This window comes from Bactrocera oleae, chromosome 2 (assembly GCF_042242935.1).
Source record: "Bactrocera oleae isolate idBacOlea1 chromosome 2, idBacOlea1, whole genome shotgun sequence".
Classification (NCBI taxonomy): domain Eukaryota; kingdom Metazoa; phylum Arthropoda; class Insecta; order Diptera; family Tephritidae; genus Bactrocera; species Bactrocera oleae.
In genome coordinates this window covers 33,061,936-33,084,058 of record NC_091536.1, presented here as the reverse complement: position 1 = coordinate 33,084,058, position 22,123 = coordinate 33,061,936, and the positions used below count along the sequence as shown (strand labels likewise).

Genomic DNA, 22,123 nt, shown 5'->3' with positions numbered 1-22,123 from the left:
TTCTGTTGTCATAATCGACATTGCAAGTATAAGTGTTAATATTAGCGTTTTCACATTTTAAAGGACATATATATTTGATGTGTGAATGTTTTTAAAGCTTTTGGCACTTCCTTATGTTTTACTCTCCTATAATTCCTAATTAAACCTTCGCCTCTGGTTTTTAAATAGGTTTCCCTTTTTAAGTTGTGTTTTGAAATAATCCTTAACTTTGCTTCTTTAATCGTTTTTAAATTATTTTATGCTCGATTTTATTATTCTTGATATCTAAAGGTGTAGCTTTTGTTGTAGTATGATACGAGATATTATAGAGCTTTACGGCTTTACATACTTGGGTAATGATTGGAGCTTTTCTTCCAAATTTATTATTCTTGTTCGTTCTGTAAGTATATTATTTGCTCTTTCTACTTCATAATTTCCCGTATGACTATTTAGTTTTGTGGTATGAAATTCTAACCCTTCTTTGGCAACATGTTGCTACAGAGTATAATAGTTTTGTTCACCTAATGGTGGTATCACCTAAAACTAATCGTGTTAGATATAGGGTTATATATATTATACACAAATGATCAGAATGAAGAGACGAGTTGAAAACTGGGTGACTGTCTGTCTGTCCGTCTGTGCAAGCTGTAACTTGAACATAAATTGGGATATCATTATGAAATAATAACAAAATTCACAGAGAACGAATTTTTTTAGTACCTCTATCGACAGTGTGAAATCGGGTGTAAACCCCGCCCACTCCTCATATAACGATAATAATAATAATAACCCAACGATTACCCTCCTCCCGCCCAACCGACGCGAGCGACGCAATCCGCATACGTGCGGAATTAGCCGAGTCAGAAAAGGCAAGAGAGTTTTTTAAGTGTTGAGATCTAAAACTGCTCAGCTACAGAAACAAAAATTTCAACAGCTAAGATCTAAAGTTACAATATAATAAATTGTTACATTTTCATTTATTAAGAGAAAACAATAAAGTCTTTTTAATTTTGAAAAGTGAGTCAGATAAGTCAAATGTGCTGGAATGAGAATTAAAATCATGACATATACGGCGGAATGGCTCGTTTAGTTCAAAATTTGATCTACAGGATTTTAGCAGTAAAGGTCTAAACTGCCTCGAAAGGCAAACCAAAATTAAATTAAATTTAATTTCAGACAGGAGAAAAGAACTGCAAACAGTTCCATTCAAAAGTTTCACTAAAAATATTATGCCAAGCATTTCCCTACGACTAGAAAGTGTAGGTAGATTAATAAGTTTTAAACGACTAGTGTATGGAGGTAGACTTACCTTAGCAGCCCATCGGAAATGCGCTAAGGCGAAAAATAAAAATTGTTTTTGAACCGACTCTAACTTGTCAGAATGGATTTGTTTGCTAGGGTTCCATACCACAGAGCCATATTCCAGTATAGGTCTAACCAAAGTTGTATAAAGTGTGTTAGTAATATACGGATCTCTAAATTCTTTAGACCAACGTTTAACAAAACTGAGGACAGCTTTTGGTTTCAATACCATGGTATCAATATGAAGACTGAAATTAAGCTTAGGGTCCATATTAACTCCCAAATCAACATAGTTAAAAACTTGCTCTAGAATATGGTGTTTTATTACATAAGAAGAGGGGTGCACAGATCTACGGGAAAAGCACATCGTCTTACATTTATTGAGATTCAATGGCAAATCATTTCTATCACACCATGCAACCAAATTGTTTAAGTCTGTTTGCAACAGACACCTTTCCTCAGTTGAAGTGTATGATTTAAAAAGCTTTACGTCGTCAGCGGTAAATAAAATTTTTGAGAATTCTATTACTGAAGAGATATCGTTAATAAACAACAAGAACAGAATCGGGCCAAGATGACTACCCTGCGGAACACCTGAAGAAACATTAATTGTATCTGAAGGTGTATCCTCAAATATCACTCGTTGTGTTCTATTATAAAGATAGGAAGATACACATTGAAGGAATCTTGGCTGAAAGCCCAGCAGATCAAGTTTATGTATGAGAATCGAGATATTTACTTTATCGAAAGCTTTGCTAAAGTCTGTGTATATAACATCCGTATGCTTATGTTCCCTAAAACACAATGATACATGGTTTACAAATTCAAGTAAGTTTGTTATAGTCGAATTCCCTTTACGAAATCCATGCTGAGATGAGGAAATTATCGGAGAAATCGAAATTATATATGGTCAGTGATGATAGCTTCAAAAAGTTTAGGTATAACTGATAGTTTTGCGATACCTCTATAGTTTTCAATGTTGGATCTAAATCCACTTTTATGCAAAGGGATTATAAATGACTGTTTCCATATTGAAGGAAATATACCGTGTTTAAGAGAGGAATTAAATATCCTTGTCAAAGGCAAGTAAATATATTTGGCACTATTTTTTAGGAAGCATGAGGGTATCATGTCTGGGCCATAACTAAAAGATGGTTTTAACTTATTTAAATTAAATAGGACGTCTTCTTCAGAAATAATTGGAGCGTTAATTAAAGTATTCGAACACAGCACTTGCTGATAAGAAAAAGTTTTGGAAGAATTATTACAGTAGTTTGACTTGAAAAATTCTGCAAACATATTGGATATAATATCATTGTCACTTGAAATGATAGATTTGTATTTCATTGCGGACGGAAATTTGGAAATCCTGCGTTTGGAGTTGACGAAATCATAAAACGATTTTGGATTACTTACAATATTTTTTTTTACTTTATTTAAGTAATTATTATAACATTTTTTGTTTAGGTCAAAATATTGTCGACACAATAGAGAATATTTAGAATAGTCGACAAGTGAACCGGTTTTTTTAAAATGTTTAAAGGCTCGAGTTTTTCTGTTTTTCAATTTATACAACTCTTTCGAAAACCATGGACTTATACTTTTGCTTTTATTAACAATTACTATTGGAACATACTTTTCAAATAGTTTCATAATAATGTTATTAAAATGAGAGACACTCAATTCAATGTCACTATTATAATTAGGCCATGTTATTGTAGAAAGTTCTGTATTTAACTTTTTAAAATTAGCTTTTGCAAAGTTAAACCGAGTACAGAAGCACGAAGTTTGATGATTATTATCCCGTACAATGCCTGAGATTTCGACAGATATTTCCAAAGCAGGATGATATGAGTCCTCTGGTAGAACAAGAGGATTACTCTGAATAACGGAACACTTTGCAGAGGTATCAACGTATACTAAATCTAACCATTTACCAAATTTATTCGGAATCAAATTAATTTGGTTCAGACCCAACCCGAAAATTTTTAGAAAAACTCATTAAAACATGACCGATTGCAAATCGGCACGATATAGTCATCGAAAGGTTTCCACGAAGCACACGGTAAATTGAAATCACCTAATACAATTATTGAATCTGCATTATTTGCCATCGAGGTAGCACTATTTATTAAAGAAGCATGCTGCATGTATACAGATAAGTCCGAATGGGGTGGTATATAAGATAGGGTTAAATAAATAAAGCAACTATTAACGTATACTCTAATACATTTAAATTCAAATGAGTCGGTCCCTGGAACAAGAATATTTTCAGATGGGATAGAGGAATGCACGGCAAATAGAACACCTCCACCGATTCTGTTCAGTCGATCACATCTAAAAATTTGAAATTCGCTGTTTAAAATCTCATTATCAAAAATGTGAGGTTTCAACCAAGTTTCTGTAAATCCAATTATATGGAAATTAAAATTGGAACTGTTTTTGACTGTTCGATACTGTTAAAAACTACTAAAAGCGCGATAAATCAACCACTAAACACGCCAGAGACATTAAATTTTATCTCTGGGATGGTATGAGATGACTTTATAGTAAGCGCGTTCAAAATTATACAGTGGGAGTGGCACCGCCCACTTTTAGGTAAAAACCCATATCTTGGGATCTGCTTAACCGATTTCAACCAAATTCGGTGACATTCTTCTCAAATTTCTATGTTACAGTGCAAAAATGGACGATTTACAACCACTCTTATTTCCCATATAACAATTTAAAATTCCATCTGATTCTTTTACTTTTAACTATGGAAATCAAGCAACAATGTTTGTATCGGGGTAAAACTTTGAGTGATAATGTGTTTAAAGTATGCCACCTTGTGACCAAAAATTGTCTAAATCGAGCCGAGTCTAAAAGAACCTATTTATTGAATATGTGGACCCCAATGCCTATAGTTGACTTTTTACGGAAAATCTCGGTCAATGTGTAAGATACCTATATAATTTAAATTCATAATAAAATAAATAAATGAAACTCTCGATAATAGTATGTTTTTGTGTCAAAAGTGGGTTGAATCGAATCAATTCTTCCTGTAATATACAATATTGCCAACACCTGACGTAATTTCCCTTGCAGGTTGCGAGAGTATAAAATTTCGGTTACACCCCAACTTAGAACTTCCTTACTTGTTTTTAGTTGTGGTTGTTATGTTTCCTTCCCGCGTAAGTTGGGATAATCCTAGAAAGACTGTTTCTTTTTGGAGAAGTGCATTTATCTAGTCTTATTTTCAATTTCGCTTGTTTTAACTTTTTAAGTTTGATTCATGTTTTCTATGTTTTCTGACAAAAAGGTACTAAAGGTCAGGATATTATCCAAATAAGCAACTCATATTTTATTTATAAAATTTCGAAGAACTGGATTACTGTGGCATTGGAATGTCGATGGAGCATTTTTGAAGCCAAATGGCATTGTCACGAATTTATAATGCTCTAACGGAGTGGAAATTCAGTTTTCTTCTTGTTATTTTCATCCACCAGTATTTTATGAAAACCTTTAGCGAAGTCAATAGATTAAAAATATGGAGCTCTTTCTAATTTATCCATGATATCATCGATGTTGGTTATCGGAATTTTATCACTAAAGGTAATTTCGTTTAACCTTCTGTAATTGAACAATAAGGAATTTCTTATTTCCGGATGTATCTGCTTTTTTGGGAATTACCCACAAAGAACTATTGTAACTGAATTCCTATCTTTGATAAAACTAACACATGCAAAGAAGTATACATACTTGTAAGTGACATTGCTACACTCACTCAAATAATAAATATCTCTAATACGCTCTCATACGATATGAGTAAAAACAATCAAGGTAGAAGTTGTTATCGAGAGTTTAGTTGAGTTCTTAAGCAAACATTCAAATGATATAATGTAAATTAAGCATACAATTGATAATAAATATAAAATTAAACCGTATAGTTTAAAAATATTACTGGCGCAGTCGGTAGGATTTACGAAAAAGATCCTTTAAACGAATCTACTATTGAAAATTAATAATAAGGATATTAATTAAAGGAAAGTTAATAAAAAAAAAAAAAACTCACGCTGAATAAAATACAATATAATGTTCAATGTCATTGTAAGGCCGATCAATGTCATGTAAAGGTCAGCTTATTGTGTTTAATATCATGCGAATGTCAATGTAAGTAAAGAACAGATTAATGTAAAAGGAAGAGACCCACAAAACAAAACAGAAATTAAATAAAAACGGTTCCAGTGATTTACACAAAGATTAACTAAATAAGAGAACATGCTCAATCATTCCTCTTAGTGTTTGAAATCAAATAAATAAAAATAGAGTTTTAAAACAAATACTACTAAATTAAATAACAATTTTGCCGATATCTATTACTTAACTTTGTTAAGATAATTTGATATAAACAAAAAAAAAAACGGTTTAAATCAATAATTTAACTTAACCTATACACTCCTCTTATAAATGAGCAGCGTCGAAGAAGAGTTAGAAGTTGAAGACAAAAAATTGAGCTCTCTTAGTATAAATAAAGAAACAATAATGACTGAAGGAAAAGATAAGCGCGATCTCGTCATGCAAACCATTAGGCTGATTCAACCGTTTGACGGCAACATAAACTACTTAGCGTTGTACATCGACAGCATCGACGGCAGCGTACCTCGGTACACAACAATCTCTTTAGAAGAGGCTGCATTTTATTTCAACTGCGTTACCTGCACTCTAAGAGATTCTGCTCTGGATATTGTAAGACGGGAGCAACCATGTGATTGGACAACACTACGACAATTGCTCATTGATAAATTTGGCGAACATACACCTGTGTCTACCCTTATTTTGGAAATAAGTAATATAAAATTTAAGAATAGCGTAAAATTATTGTGCGAAGAAATTAACATAGAAGTAGAGTAAAAGATTGTTTCAAATTAAAAAATGAAAATATTTCCACCAAAACATTTTTGTATAAAGAGCTAGATGAAATTAGTTTAAAGACATTAAAAAGGGAATTGCCAAATTATTTAACTGCATTAATAAATGCAAATTTAGTAACGGACCTTCAGTCAGCAATACAAATTTTGAAAGAAAATAATGTATTTGAAGATGATAGAAGACTAAACAAAAGCAAACAAAATTATAACCAAAGAAACATCCTATTTCCCAGAGTTTCCACCCTTTCTTACATAAATTCAAATAGAGTAAATGGTAACGAGTTTCAACATTTTCCCCCACCTAGTGGAAATCGATTTTTTGACTATTATCATGGCAATAACTATCGAGGATATACCCTATCACCTAATAACTTAAATCATTTTTATCTTTCAAATCCAAATGAGTGGAATTATTACCCAGAAATGAATACAGCTTTAAATTCTCCTAACAGAAATAATTTTCAAACTCAAATTTTCAATTAGAAGCCTCGGAGGATTGCCCACGATCGAATTAAAAATCGAAGGTAAATTTATAAAGTTCTTGATAGATACGGGGTATTCTGTCAGTTTAATTAAGCCCCAAGTTCTTAGTAGTAGAATCATTGAAATTGAACCAATATTACTAACAACAGCTACAGGAAAAGTATTACTTAAACAGATTCAAGAAGTTTTCGACAATTGCCATAACCACAAAATGATGTTTTACGTTTATAATTTTTCCGATAATTACGACGGATTAATAGGTTACAATACACTTCGTCAGCTCAACTCTAAAATCGATTTAAAAAATAATACAATTAGTTTACAAGGACATATACACACATTTTTCAACAATGTTAAAAATTATACACACACTTACTTACTAACCGAGTTGAATGTTAATGATGACAAATTTACTGCCAAATTTAGACTCAACTATTTAAATAATGAAGAATCGCAAAAATTTAATAAATTGCTGGGTTAACACAAAATTTTATTTTACAAAGAAGGTGAGAAACTTACATTCACTCACAAAATTAAAACTATTCATGAAGATCCAATATATGTTAAATATTATAGATACCCAGAAGTACATAAAATGGAAGTAAATAAACAGATAAAAGATATGCTAGAACAAAAAATAATTTGTCACAGTATTTCTCCTTATTCTGCACCGATTTGGGTGGTGCCTAAAAAGCTATATGCTTCAGGTAAAGAAAAATGGAGAATCGTTGTAGATTACCGAAAGTTAAATAATATCACTGTGGATGACAAGTACCCCGTTCCAAATATGGACGAGATACTTGACAAGTTAGGTAAATGTCTATACTTCACGACAATTGATTTGGCGCAAGGATTCCACCAAATAGAAATGGATCCTATAGATAGACAAAAAACCGCTTTTTCTACTCAAAATGGCCACTTCGAATTTTTGAGAATGCCATTGGGTTTAAAAAATGCACCAGCCACTTTCCAAAGGCTCATGAATACAGTTTTGGAAGGTCTAATTGGGAAAGATTGCATGGTTTATTTAGATGACATAGTAGTTTTCAGTACATCTCTGCAAGAGCACATCGAATCGCTCGATAAAGTGTTTCAAAGATTAGCTGAAGCGAATCTAAAAGTACAGTCGGACAAAAGCGAATTTTTAAAACAAGAAACCGAGTTTCTTGGCCATGTTATTACCCCTACTGGCATAAAACCAAATCCAAATAAAGTCGTGCAAATTTTAAATTATCCAATTCCCAAAACGGAAAAGGAAATAAAACAATTTTTGGGTTTAGCGGGATTTTACCGTAAATTTATTCAAAATTTTTCAAAAATAACAAAACCTTTAACGAATTGCTTAAAGAAAGGCAATGTGGTGAATAGTTCAGATTAAGAATTTATCAGAGCCATAGAAACTATTAAGTTATTAATAACAAAAGAGCCGATCCTAGCGTATCCAAATTACGAGAAGTTATTTACATTAACGACCTAAGCATTAGGAGCAGTGTTAACCCAAAATGGGCATAAGATCTGTTTGGCCAGCCGTTATTATTTTATTATTCGGCAACAGAAAAAGAGCTCTTGGCAATGGTATGGGCTACGAAATACTTTTATACGGCAGAAAATTCTTAATAAATAGTGATCATCGCCCTCTGCAATGGTTACATAATTTAAAAGAGCCAAATGCAAAACTGCAACGGTGGTTTGATATTAAATACATTCCAGGTAAAGAAAATAATGTTGCCGATGCGCTATCTCGGGTTAGAATTGAAGAATGTAACGTTAATGAAGAAACTGCTTCGAATGTAGCCACAATCCATTTCGCTGACGAAGACTCCGGCGAGTTTATTAGAATTGCCGAAAGGCCATTGAACGTATTCAAAAACCAAATTAAGCTAATAAGATCTAACCAAAATTGTACTAACACATGCAAAATATTTTTTAACAATCTTACTACTATATATTATACGGAACTAACAACTGAATATATAAAGGACTTAATTAAAACTCATTTGTTAAACAAAAATACAACAATACTTATGACCGATGACGACGACTTTGTACAATTTCAAAACATTTATAAAACTCTGATTACTTCAAACAGATTTAAAATTTACCGAACTATGAAGGAATTAGAAAATATTGAAGATTATTCTGCCTTCAAATCCAAAATATTAGAAATTCACGAAGGACTGCATCAAGGAATCGAAAAAGTAGCAAACTGTTTCAAGCAAAAATACTATTACCCTAATTACCTTAAAGAGATAACTAAAATAATTAATGAATGTGAGTTATGCAACCATTGCAAAAACGACAACATCTCGAACAAATTACCATTTAAAGTTACGCCACCTGTGTTTGTAGTAGACTTTTGGATATGGGATGATGAAAATTATCTACCATGTATTGATTTGTTTTCCAAATTTGCGATAGCTGAAAAAGTATCAGCTTTAAATTGGTAAGAAACTAAGAAAGCCCTCCTAAAGATTTTGAATTTTATGGGACCTCCGAAGACATTAAAAATAGACCAGGACCAAGGTATCAATAATGTTAGCATAAAGCAGTGGTGTCAACAATTGAATGTAGCAGTCTAAGTCACAACTGGGAAAACTGGTATTGGTGACATTGAGCGGTTTCATAAAACAATGAATGAAAAATTGCGAATTATTTGTAGTTCTGGGGATAAAGAGTTGAAATACCTTCAAATTGAACAAGCATTATTTACCTACAACCATATTATTTCTCATTCCACTACAGGTGAAAGTCCGTATAATATATTTTTTAATAGAAAACATCCTAAAACCAATCCCCAATTAATTAAAAGAAGATGGATAAATAACATAAATCAAAACCGACAAGAAAAAGAAATAGATACGAATTTTGTTACCGCCGAAACCTCTAGGAAAAGATTGGATAAGATTAGTGACCCTTATAATCTGATGGGGAACATCATGTAGTAAAGTTTAAAAACAGGAAAGTAAGAAAATACAAAAGCCAATTTAAAAGAAAGAAAAAATATGTATAATTGATTTATGTTTATAATTAATAGTTTTAAGTATTTTGTAAAAAAAAAAAAAAAAAACCAATGGGTTAAAGCATTTAGTAATATTATTCAGAATTATATGAATTTGTTAATTTTTTTTAATTCTACACATTTTGTAAATAATAAAAACAAAAAACTGCAATGAGGACATTGGAATATTTTTAGATGGGAGGAGTGACATTGCTACACTCACTCAAATAATAAATATCTCTAATACGCTCTCATACGATATGAGTAAAAACAATCACGGCAGAAGTTGTTATCGAGAGTTTAGTTGAGTTCTTAAGCAAACATTCAAATGATATAATGTAAATTAAGTATACAATTGTTAATAAATATAAAATTAAATCGTATAGTTTAAAAATATTATATTACTTGTATATATGCATATTTAAATTCTATATAAAATAGAAGCAAACGTAACTAACTAACTATAGTAAAATTCTGTAAAATAATTCTTTTAATTAAATAAAATAACATTATTATATTTAAACTAAATATAAATTAAAAGCAAATTTAAATAAAAAAAGAACCTCAATTTAAAAAAGTATCTCTGCGATATAATTCGAAATTGAAACAATAATAACCATTTTAGAGGTTTGTACAGCTATAACCTTAAAATATTTAAAATGACCGCTATTCACCACCGTCGGGGTTACTCTCCGGTTCTTAATAAAAATACCATGTCGCTGAGATTCACCTTCAGGGGGCCCCTCCAGAGAACGGATATAATTAGAATATAATTAAAAGAAATTTTAACTTTTTCAAGGTTCATTTACCCCTTACTGACTTTAGAACAATCAACAGGCCACGATTCACCACCGTCAGGGCGACCCTCCGGTTCTTATAATAAATGAAACCTTTCTGCGATTCACCACCTTTGGGGGGACCCCACAGAGATCAGTATACCAAACATATCAAAAAAAATATAAGAAAATTTATAATAAATTAAATTTAAAAAAATATCTTGAAATGTATAACAAAAAAAAAATATATAATATATAAAAGCTTTATAAATTAACTGAATAAAATACATTACAATATTAATATTAACAGTTTAATACTCAAAATGACTTACCCAAGCAACCTTATACGTCCACCAATAATAAATGTCCCACCTGTATCGCATTTAGAGTAAGGACCACTTGTAAAAATTAAAATGAATTCAAAAATAATTTTTTTCTAATAGTTTAAGTATTGTATCTTAAGCAATTAATCATGTATACCTATGTACATAGTTAAATAAAAATACTCCACTTAAAACGACATCACTTAATTGCGCAGCGGCGAATAAACAGCACCTAGCATCAATCTAAAGAATGAAGCCAATCGTCAATGTTTATATAAAATATGACACTATGTCGCTCAGTGAAATATTTTTATGATTAAAAGCTTGCGGTACGAAAGAGTCTAGAGCTTAGTCATAGTACTCCTTACGTTGAACTCTCCCAAATAACACTTTCCACGCACTTGGCTGTCGAACGCGGACGTTCAAAACTTAGAAGGGAGGAGTTTACAAAATAAAAACTTTGTTACACAGTATACTGTGCAATGCTTAATAATGCTCAGGAATGCAGGTATAAAATTCGCCAAAATGCACCACGCCACCTTTACCGCTACCCACTACAAGAATGTCAAACTACAATTAAAGGGATTTAATGACGCTACTAGCATAAGTTATTGATTATTATAAGCTAAGAAATAAGTTTCACTCTTAGTTCGGCTGTTGATTGAATAAGAATATTGGAAAAAAAAAATTAAGTTAAACAAAAAATAACTTACATAAGTGAAAATTAATAAATACGGACGTGTTTTGCTAATGTCCTAATTTATGGAACACATAACAAGGTTGAGGTGATTTTAGTCCTCAACTGCTCGAAAACACAAAGTGTACACGCAACTAACAGACCTGCCTTCGGCTGAGCTCAGGCTACCAAGGGCTACAGCTTGGCGAACTGTAGACGGCCTATGATCTTAGGTTAGCTGTTAATATCCAATAAGCAGCCCCTGACCAAGAGCGACAGGAGAGGAGGGTTCGGCTTAAAAGACCAGAAACATCCGACGAGTCTCCGGTGACGAGGCGAATAGATGCCGCCTCGGTATAAGCATCCACAGCCCCTAAGAGGCTGCCTCGAAGGAATACCTACCCATGAGAGGGAGGCGACAGAGCGACGCTGGACGCCACAGGCGAATAGATGCCGCCTCGGTATAAGCATCCACAGCCCCTAAGGGGCTGCCTCGAGGGAATACCTACCCATGAGAGGGAGGCGACAGAGCGACGCTGGACGCCACAGGCGAATAGATGCCGCCTCGGTATAAGCATTCACAGCCCATAAGGGGCTGCCTCGAGGGAATACCTACCCATGAGAGGGAGGCGACAGAGCGACGCTGGACGCCACATCAAAAAAAAAAAAAAAATCCCCAATGAATGCACGTGCACAACTGCACGGAAAAACCACCCCGGGCTCGCGCCCATCAGGATCGAGACCAGTAAGAGCCTGATAAAGGCATACTGGAAAAAAACTGATAGGACAAAATTGTTTTCGGGCTGGTGAGAGTGATATTCTACCACATTAGCGTCCGGCTGGCTCTGAACACAATCGCCCATGAGGACTTGTGTCAACCCTCGCGTGACCTACCGTAAGTGTAAACAACCACGGGCCCTTTGTCAGGGCGACTGTACAACGTGCGGCGATAGCGGCTTGAAGCGGAGACCCAATTGAACATGAACACTCAAAACCAAAATCAAAACAATCAAAACAAGAAAAACGACAACAGCGAAAAGAAATCAGATCAAGAGGAACAGAACAACAGGAACGACGAACACAACAATGCTTTTCGTAGAAGCAGCAGGGTTCTGCGATCGCCAGTGTCACAACTAACACCAGTGACCCAAAAGAGCGTGAATACCCGCCAAGAAAACTTGGTCCGACCGAGTCTACAACGACAATTTCAACTGCAATCCTGGAAAGACCAATGACGGAACACAACACTCCAACATCGGCAAAAACAACCTTTACCCCACAAAAGTCCCCGAGACAGGAGTTCGTGCACAAAATGCGACTGGTAAAAGAAGAGTCCCTCGAAAAGTGCAGAGCCATCGTTCAAAAAATGAAGCAGGCAATGGCTAAACAGAAGAACGTCAGTCTCGACGTAAAAAACGGAGAGAATGCTGAAACCGAGGATAGAAGAAGCAATCACGACGGCAGGCGGCTTATCACCGAAACAATACGGTTTCAGACCGGGTAAATCAACACTGGGGGCTATTGAGAATGTCGTGAGGAGCATAGAAGAAGCTCACAGAGGATGCAATAAACTCAAACGAGTTGTTCTACTCGCCACCCTTTGACGTTCGGAACGCCTTCAACAGCGCTCGATGGGAAAACATGATTGAAGAATTAGAAGAAAAATTTAAAATACCCGCATATCTCAGCATAATGGTGAGAAGCTATTTGGAAAACAGGGTTTTGCTGTATAAAAGCTCTGAAGGACCACGACACTTGAAGGTCACGTCCGGAGCTGCGCAGGAATCAATCCTCGGCCCAGACCTTTGGAACGTCAGTTACGACATCATATTAAACCTCGATATGCCCGACGATACTTATCTTGTTGGTTACGCAGATGACATCGCCGCGATAATCATTGCGAGAGACACCGAAGATGCGCGCAGGAAGTTAAACCAGGTGATGATCAGAGCACAAATGTGGCTTGATGCGAAAAGTCTCAAACTTGTCACTGAAAAAACCGAGCTGGTACTGCTAACAAAGAAGCATATTCCGACTATAGTAGACATGAGGACAGAAACACTAAGGACAGAAAAGGTGGTCAACTAACTGGGGGTAAGAATAGATTCCAGGCTTACCTACTGGGCACAAATTCAACACGCTGCGAAAAAAGCATCCATAATAACTAGCCAACTGAGCAGGCTGATGTCTAATATCGGAGGACCGAGACAGGAAAAACGGAAGCTTTTGATGTCGACAACACTAAATGTCTTGCTCTACGGAGCAGAGTTATGGGCAGACACATTAAGAAAAAATATTCGACGCAAATCCCTCGAAAAAGTGTATCGTACAGCTGCTCTAAGAGTAGCATCGGCATTCCGTACAATCTCGGGCGAAGCTGTATATGTTATAAGCGGAAACACACCCATCGACTTATTAGCATTTGAACGAAAGATGGATGTTGAAGAAACAAGGAACAGATGCTGCCGCTACAAAAGAGGAAATAAAGAGCGACACCTTGGAACAATGAAGAGCTCGCTGGGAGCAAGGACGCCACGGTAGATGGACGGCCAGGCTAATCCGAAACATAAAAGAATGGTCTAACAGGGAACATGGTGAGGTGGATTTCTACAATACTCAGATGCTATCCGGGCATGGATATTTCTGGAAGTATCTATTTAAAATGGGGAAAGTCGAAGAGCCGTCCTGTATATACAACGACGCGATAGAAGACGACGCTGAACATACATTTTTCAAATGCACACGCTGGCAATAGGCTCTACACTTTGGTCGGCACCCTGAATGCGGATAACATCATAACTGTCATGCTCCAAAACGAGGAAAATTGGAGGAACGTGAAAAATTATATAGAAAACGTACTACGGATTAAAAAACGGGACCTGGACGCAGGTAATGACATGTAAGTCTTAAGACGAGAAATATGGAACGCCACCCTGAAGTAAACCGAAAGCGGTTCCAGGGTGGGCGACGGTTCCCTAGAGGAGAGTTTTTCAGTGACCTGCAAGTGGCACATACCATTGCTGTGACGACACAATGACGATGCGAAAGGCATTTTTCTCAACCTCCCACGAAAAAAAAAAAAAAAAACTAACAGACCTGCCCTGAAGCTAAGCGACAGCAAAATTATAGAAGTAAGTGCTATTTGTAATTTGAAACATTTTTTTATTTTGGGCGAAGGTCCGCAAGAAAGGGAATACAAAAAGAGCGCACTCGCATCTGCTTATATTGGCGTCTCCTTTTTGGCATTTCTTCTTCATACCCACACTTTGAGAGAAATTCCAGAAGCCATATCCTGAGGAATCTCTGCCCACCACTAACGCTAGGTGATTGCTATGCGTGGTTGCGAAAATATCAGACAAAGCGAAAGCAGCAAATACCATAACCTAAACCAACAAAAAAGCGAAATGAATGGAATTAGCCCATTCACACGGATCAATAAAACTTCTCGGTCACCTGACCGACGGGTAATAACACCCAACGATCAAGCGGTTGACCCTGCCGCGCATGATACAACCCCATCAGATAAAACAATCCGATCAACTGATAATTTGATCGTAGTTAATCTGCCGTCGATCCAAAGCGACACAAAAACTGACGCCATAATAAAAAATTAGCAAAGGAGGGAACGCGCTCTCTGCACTGGGAGTTCTCATTGATAAGCTAATCGATCTCATATATGGCCAAAAACAAAGGCACTTCAATCAGAATATGAGAAACATCATACATAGAATATCGCAGCTACAAAAACAGGCACTAGCTGAATTTAAAGAGACATCATCCAGCCGAAAAGAGGCCGCACTTTACACACGGATGAACCAGTAGCAAATGAACAGACACATCATCAAAACAAGGGAACTTGCATAAATTCGCCAAGAACCCGTGCAAACACAAATTTGATTGGTAAAGCCTGACACTTTTGAAAGCACTTTCAACCCCTTGGAAACATAGCGAACCAAAGGTGTAGGTAAAGACTCTAATGACCCTCAAACTCCAATAAAAGAGCCGTGGCATATTTTAGCTAAAAAAGCTAAATCACAAACCGCAAAACTCCCAAAAACAAAACCGCAGGCGATATTAATTTCCAAGACTGGAAATCTTACCTATGCTGAGAGAAAATTAAATCCGACTTTACCCTTAGCGAATTCAAAAAAAAGTCACCCGAATACGTTAAACGAAAGGCGATGAAATGCTGCTACAATTAAGCAGTTCAGCAATGTTAGCCCACTCGTTGGAAATAATGAAGAAATGTCTAGGTGACCACGCATACATTAAAGTACTGACCCAGGAGTAGTAGAGTGTAAAGACTTGGATGGAATTACAACCAAGAAAGAAGTACTGTATGCGCTACAGAGAGCACTGGCTAACAACGATCTGACCATCTTCTCTATTAAGAGCCTAAGAAAGCCCTACGGGAATACCTAAACAGCACTCATAAATCATCTGTCGAGGAGGCCAGGTTACTTCAATCCAAGAAATTGATGGTAATATGCCGTATCCGAAAATACAGGCAGCCACAACGGTGCTTCAGATATCTTGATTATGGTCACACAGCTAAAAGCTGCCAATACGAAGATAAATCAAAACTTTGTAGAAGATGTGAACACCAGGCTAGGAACAGAATCAATAACCCAAAATGTTTGCTTCGCTTGAACGCAGATTCTAGTGCAACTGATTACTTCACTGGGAGCGTTAGATGCGCGGTATACAAGAAAGCGGGCGACTTTAACGCCTGGGCTATTACAAAAGAACAAATAGTAAGGGCAAAACTTTACTAGAAGCTTTTGCTTCCCTTGATCTTGAGCTGTTAAACACCAATCAACCCATATTCAACAAAGGTGGACGGCAATCAGTGGTAGATTTGACTTTCGTCCAAGCAAACAGATCTCAATGGGAAATAAGTGATCATTATGCCATTGTACTTCAAATCAATGCCACACACAAGCGACGGAGTGAACCGACTCTTGTAAGTTGTTCCCTTCCAAAGGCGCTTCAAGCATAAAATGAAGCTATAGCTAAAGTCCATTAAGAAAAGCAAACGAGATTGCTTTTTAAAACTCTGCAACGATGTTGAAGACAATACCTGTTAGCTCGCATAAAGGTGGTAATGAACCAACTCCGGCCTCGTGGGCAAATGCGAACCTTCCCTCAACCTTGAAAAGAGTAGCATCGGTACACTTCCCAACGCGACCCCAACTTTATCAAGAGATTATAGACGTAGCCGACTGTTTCGAATAAAGAGGTTCGAGAAGCATTCAACCGGTTAAACCCATCCAAAGCTCCGGGCCCAGATGGAATCCCTAATATAGCGCTGAAAAACGAAGATTATATACACATACCCTTTCCGAATTATGTATGCCACATGCATTAAGGAAGGCTGCTTCCCTAAGCTATGGAAAAATCAGCTCTAATATTACTGCCAAAACCAAATAAGCCTTTGACAGACCCGTCCCATTTCCGGCCACTGTGCATGTTAGAATCCGCGGACAAAAGAGAATCAATTTAGATTCAGGGAGACAAGATTCACCATGGAAGCGGTGACCCTTATAGAGGCACTGACCGAAAAGGCTATTAGTGGAAAACGTTGGAAGGGCGGCACAATTCAATATTGTATGGTTGTAACCCTCGACGTTGAAAATCCTTTTAACTCAATATACTTTCATAGCATATTGAAGTTTCTCCGTGCCTCCATCTTGACAACATAAACGTAAGTTACTTTAAGAAAGAATCCAGAGCTAGTACACAAGCAACCGATATAAGGAATATAAATTCACCGGTGATGTACCACAAGGATCTATACTCAAACCGTTACTCTAGAACATATGAACGATGGAATACTGCGACTTAAAGTACCTAAAAATGTTCCCATCATTGGATTTGCAGATGACATTGCTGTTGTGGTGATAGCTAAGCACATAGAAGATATTGTTGCAGCAACCAGTGCAGACAACCAATCCTGAAATACTTAGAAATTGTTATTGATGCAAGACTTTTATTTAAGGAACACTTAGGTCAAACCAGTGAAAAAGCTTCAAAACTATGTCTAACTTTAACCCGAATAATGCTAAACACCCGTGGACCAAAGCAAAATAGGAGAAGACCTCTGGCCGGAGTTCTAAAATATGTTGTTCTATATAGTACTTAAGTTTAGAAAAAAGCACTAGAGATAAAATCTTACTGACGTGGCCTCTTTTCCACCTAGCCATTTGCGCACTCAGAGTATGCTCCGCCTTTCGTACGATGTCGGAAGAAGCTGCTCTTATAATCGCGGGCCATCCATTATACCTTTTGGTCAGAGATACTAAAAACCCTGTGACGGACTTATCACCCGGAACCTTAAGGGAAAATGCTCGATCAGAGACGTTGAAGAGCTGGCAAAGATGGTGGAAAGTCTGTCGAAATAGACGTTGAACGTTCCGGCTGATTCTCAACATTGACTCATGGCTAAAAACACTACACAGCGAGGGCGATTTTTACTTAACCCAAATTATAATTTACTTAAAATCGCAACCTATAATTGGTGAGAGAGCAACACAATTTTATTCTATTCAATATTTTTGATTTTAATTTCTAAGCACGTGACGGCCGGGACGCTTACCTCGGAATCTTGACTGTCCCGACCAAACCGGGACGAATGGTCAGCTAAGTATAGACCCAACCCCAAAAAAATCGTACACCAAATGGTTGAATCAAAAGAGAAGTGCGAAATAGCCGCCAAAATCATAAAAGCTCAAAGAGCCCGACAACAGCACCTGAGAAGACAACTCCGAAACTAAACGAATAAATAGAACACGGACCAAACAAACTCATATCAAAATTACTAAAGAATATGGGTGGGTTTGGCGACAAACATTACAGAGGCGGGACCAGAGACCAACAGAGGTGGGGCCATGTAAATGCAACTTGTAACTGAATGCATTGAGACTACTACAAACGTATGAGCATCGCTCAAACATCCTCCTGAGGTAATACTTGAAGGTGGTACTGGGGGGTTTTGTACATGACGGTAGGATGTTTAGTTCGGCTGAGGCATGAGGTTCAGGCTTCAATGCTACCTCCTCGTGAAAAAAACCGAATATTATCTATGCAATACAATATACCCCCATACGCATGCATGACAATACAATATAGGTATACACAAGTTTGTCAAGCCAAATCTTAAGCCTTGTTATTGTAAAAAATACAGGCCAGAAAAGACCAATACCTGTTAGTTGGAAAGTATTTCGGTAATTAAAGAATTATTAAAAAAAAAGAGTATAAAATAAATAAAACTCTGAAATGTCGTACAACGACTTTGACGTGATACGGAACGAAAACCATAGCAATGATACAAGGCGAACTAATATATCACAGGGTAGGTTCCAAGGAGATAGACGATCAGTCGCATGAGATTCGCGATATCACGCGAAGAGAAGTAAATATATATAGACGTAACTATTATATATACGTGATGTAAGATAATGTCGATGAAGTAAGTGAAATTTGCGTTAATCAATTCAACGAACAACTTTTGGAAAATATTTTGGAAATCGAAGAAGATCCCAAATTGGGCGAGATAGTTTAGGAGGTAAGCACAGAAAGGAATAAATCGTTGTGGAAGACAAAGAAGATACAATTCATTTAATGGAAAATGATGTGACATTCCTATTATCTAAGAATAAAATCACGTCTGATGAAAGTGATGCAATATTAATTGAAAGCAATGGATTGAAGGAGGGCGAACTACGCTTAGAAGACAAATGCATTCAACGATGATGATAATAGTGTGAATATCGAAATGTTGTTTTCTCTGGTAATCGAGTAGGACGGTGAGTTGAAACAAAAGAATGTTTAAACAGTACAGTTAATGAAAATATAATTTATTTCCTAGAAAAATATGTGGAAGAAGTCCTTACAGAATATAAAACCCTCAAGCGAAATAGACGTTGAAGATGATGTAACAATGGAAGAGCACGACCCAACCCTGATAAGTCCAACTAAATGCGACCACAAACCACGCAGGCCGACAGAAGTAGAAGAAAAAAATAATTTTGAAGCTGAAGGAATCGAAGTTCAAAGCGGGTTTTGCACAAGGCAAGACAAATGCTGAAACTGCAGCCAGTCAAGAACGATGTCACTTAGTTGACGAACACGACACACATACATTACATTACATAACGGTTCACGATGACTTGCAAAACCTTGTTCATATTAGTCGGGAGTGTTTTTTGTCGGTTTTTATTTTTTCTCATCGAACATTGGTGTATTCTTGATTTTACGTTTTTTTATTTGTAGCTTAGCATACGCCTCTTTCCTGCCTCTGTCCTTAATTAAATTCGGCTTATACTCCTAACTATTATAAGAATACACACATTCCACTCATTTTAAATAATTACTTTTGGCCTCGACAATATGTTCAAATATCCTTAAACATGATTACCTTCGCTAATGCCGAGACAATACAAAACATATATATTGGTAAAATGAGCCAAGCGTCAGTAAACAAACACACCACTCTACCCCTTAAAAACTGGCGCACCCTCATATGACGCACTACAATACACAACACTCATAGATCACCACACAGGACAGCACAACACCGCACCTGTACACCACCAGCTAACAGAAGGGATGTTCCTCTATCAGATTCCCCACACTTCGATACGACAGCAATCCTGCGAGCTACATTTCGACAACAGTGATCCTTCGCGTTATTCACTCGGTCGGAATTATCCGCCCATCGTTTCGTACTGGAACCCGTAAACAGTTTTTTGCGCGGTTCCACCCACCATATTTAAACTTATATTAATTCAAATTTATTGTTGTTATTTTGCGGATAAAACGGAAGTAATTTTATGCAGAGGCGCGGACTTTTATTTTTTAATAAAGCAAGTGTTAACTAGAAAACGGAAAACCTACTAAATTGGGTATACCATACATTTTCCATGGTCCTATACATATACACAATAGATTTACACGCACAAAATATATAGATAAATACGTATATTATATTTTGAAAAAAGGATACTCAGATACGTGTTTAAATATATACAGGGGGGCTTTTTTATTGTAATGAAAATTCTATTTTATTATATATAATTAGTTATTTATAAAAATTATGGACCGTAAATTACCTGCGAACTCAGAAATCTTTTAAAAAATTATTCATTGCGACCTGAAGGTTTGAAGTCGGGATTGCCTCAACTATTGATTTAATGGACTGTTTTAATTTTGTCAAACTTCTGGGTTTTGTTTTGTACACCTCTTGCTTGACATAACCCCATAAATGTCTGGTACAGTCGGGTCAGGTGACCGATTGGGCAAGCGCGAAGTGGAGTGTCTTGGTATTAATTTGTTTTCTATTTTTCGTTCTAGCTTCGCAATATCCGGTCTTGCTTTGTGAGCAGGTGCTCCATCTTGCTGGCACCAAACGCTATTGAAAGGAATACTTGTACATCTTCAGCGCAGTTCTGGGTAAAAAAACTCATTCAAATTTTAAATAACGGTGCACATTGACAGTTACTGTTACACCAATTTCTTCAAAGAAATATGGCCCGACAATACACCTTAATGAAACTGCGCACCACACGGTGACTCGTTCTGGGTGAAGTTCCGTCTCGTGGATTACTTCTGCATTTGATTTACTCCAAAATCGGCAATTTTGCTTGTTTATAATTCCGTTTAGATAAAAATGAGCCTCATCAGTCATAAACAAGTAATTTATGAAGTTATTGTGTTCTTCGGCCATTTCAATCATTTTTTCGCAAAATCCTTGGAACATAGCAAATCTAGAGGATTTATCCGGCTTGTTATTTGAATTTTGTGCGGAAACAGGTTTAGGTCATCGTGAATTATCCGTTGTAATGACCTAGCTCCAAGTTGCGCCGCTAAGTTGCGAGTCGAAACTCTTGAATTTGAATGAATTGACGATGCAACAGCCTCTATTGTTTCTTGAACACGAACATACGGACCTCGATGGTAGGGGTTTCTTGCGATACTTCCAGATTCGGCAAACATGTAAACCAACCTTATAAGGGTCCATCTACTCGAGGAAGTGCGGTTCAAATCCCGTCTGAATTCAGAAAATCAAAATCAAAGTGAGCGTAATTGTTCGGAGCAGCTCCTCTCACAATGGAACTGCCTCTAATTTGTTGCATCCTTCTTAAATTATAACTTATACTTAATTTATACTTATTTATACATACACATATATCTCCATCGGTGTCAATATTTAATATCAATTGTTATCAGGTTATTATAATTTGTATACCTGTCATTCCATTACTCGTTGTTCTAATTCCTCATTTCCTTTTATCCTTCAATATGTTTATACATACATACATGTGAGAACAATGTTATTGTAAGTCAGATTGCTTCTTACCTACGCTACCTGCAGACGCAGATAAGCCCCACCAGCCACGTCACTTTCCACTCGTTTAATAAATTATATTTAAATATATTAAATTGTGTTTAATATCGAGATTCATTGCTGCCAAAAAAGGTTGGTTGCTCAACATTTGGTGACCCCAACGTGATCGCTGTGTGTGCTTTCTCGTGAAAAAAGTAAAATTGACATTAAATATCAGACTAATTAGTTCGTTGCTGCAGTGTTAGTGGACATATTTTACATACAGTGATCGGTCGATACATCAAAGTTGCGTTTTGAATTCAATGTGATTTGGGGCGAAAATGTGGTTGAT

The 22,123-nt window shown here is 36.3% G+C and overlaps 1 long non-coding RNA gene across 3 annotated transcripts; it reads left to right on the top strand.

Annotated features, from left to right (window-relative positions):
* The first annotated feature begins 4,725 nt into the window (after positions 1 to 4,725).
* Positions 4,726 to 21,881, top strand: LOC118680288 (uncharacterized). 3 transcript variants are annotated; one of them, XR_011397933.1, is made up of 3 exons: positions 4,999 to 17,964; positions 18,020 to 19,252; positions 19,315 to 21,881. It is a non-coding gene; the product is annotated as an uncharacterized lncRNA (long non-coding RNA). The 3 variants fall into 3 exon arrangements; XR_011397934.1 differs by having other exon boundaries at positions 5,001 to 19,252; positions 19,315 to 20,897; positions 20,969 to 21,881; XR_004975798.2 differs by having other exon boundaries at positions 4,726 to 19,252.
* The last annotated feature ends 242 nt before the right edge of the window (positions 21,882 to 22,123 follow it).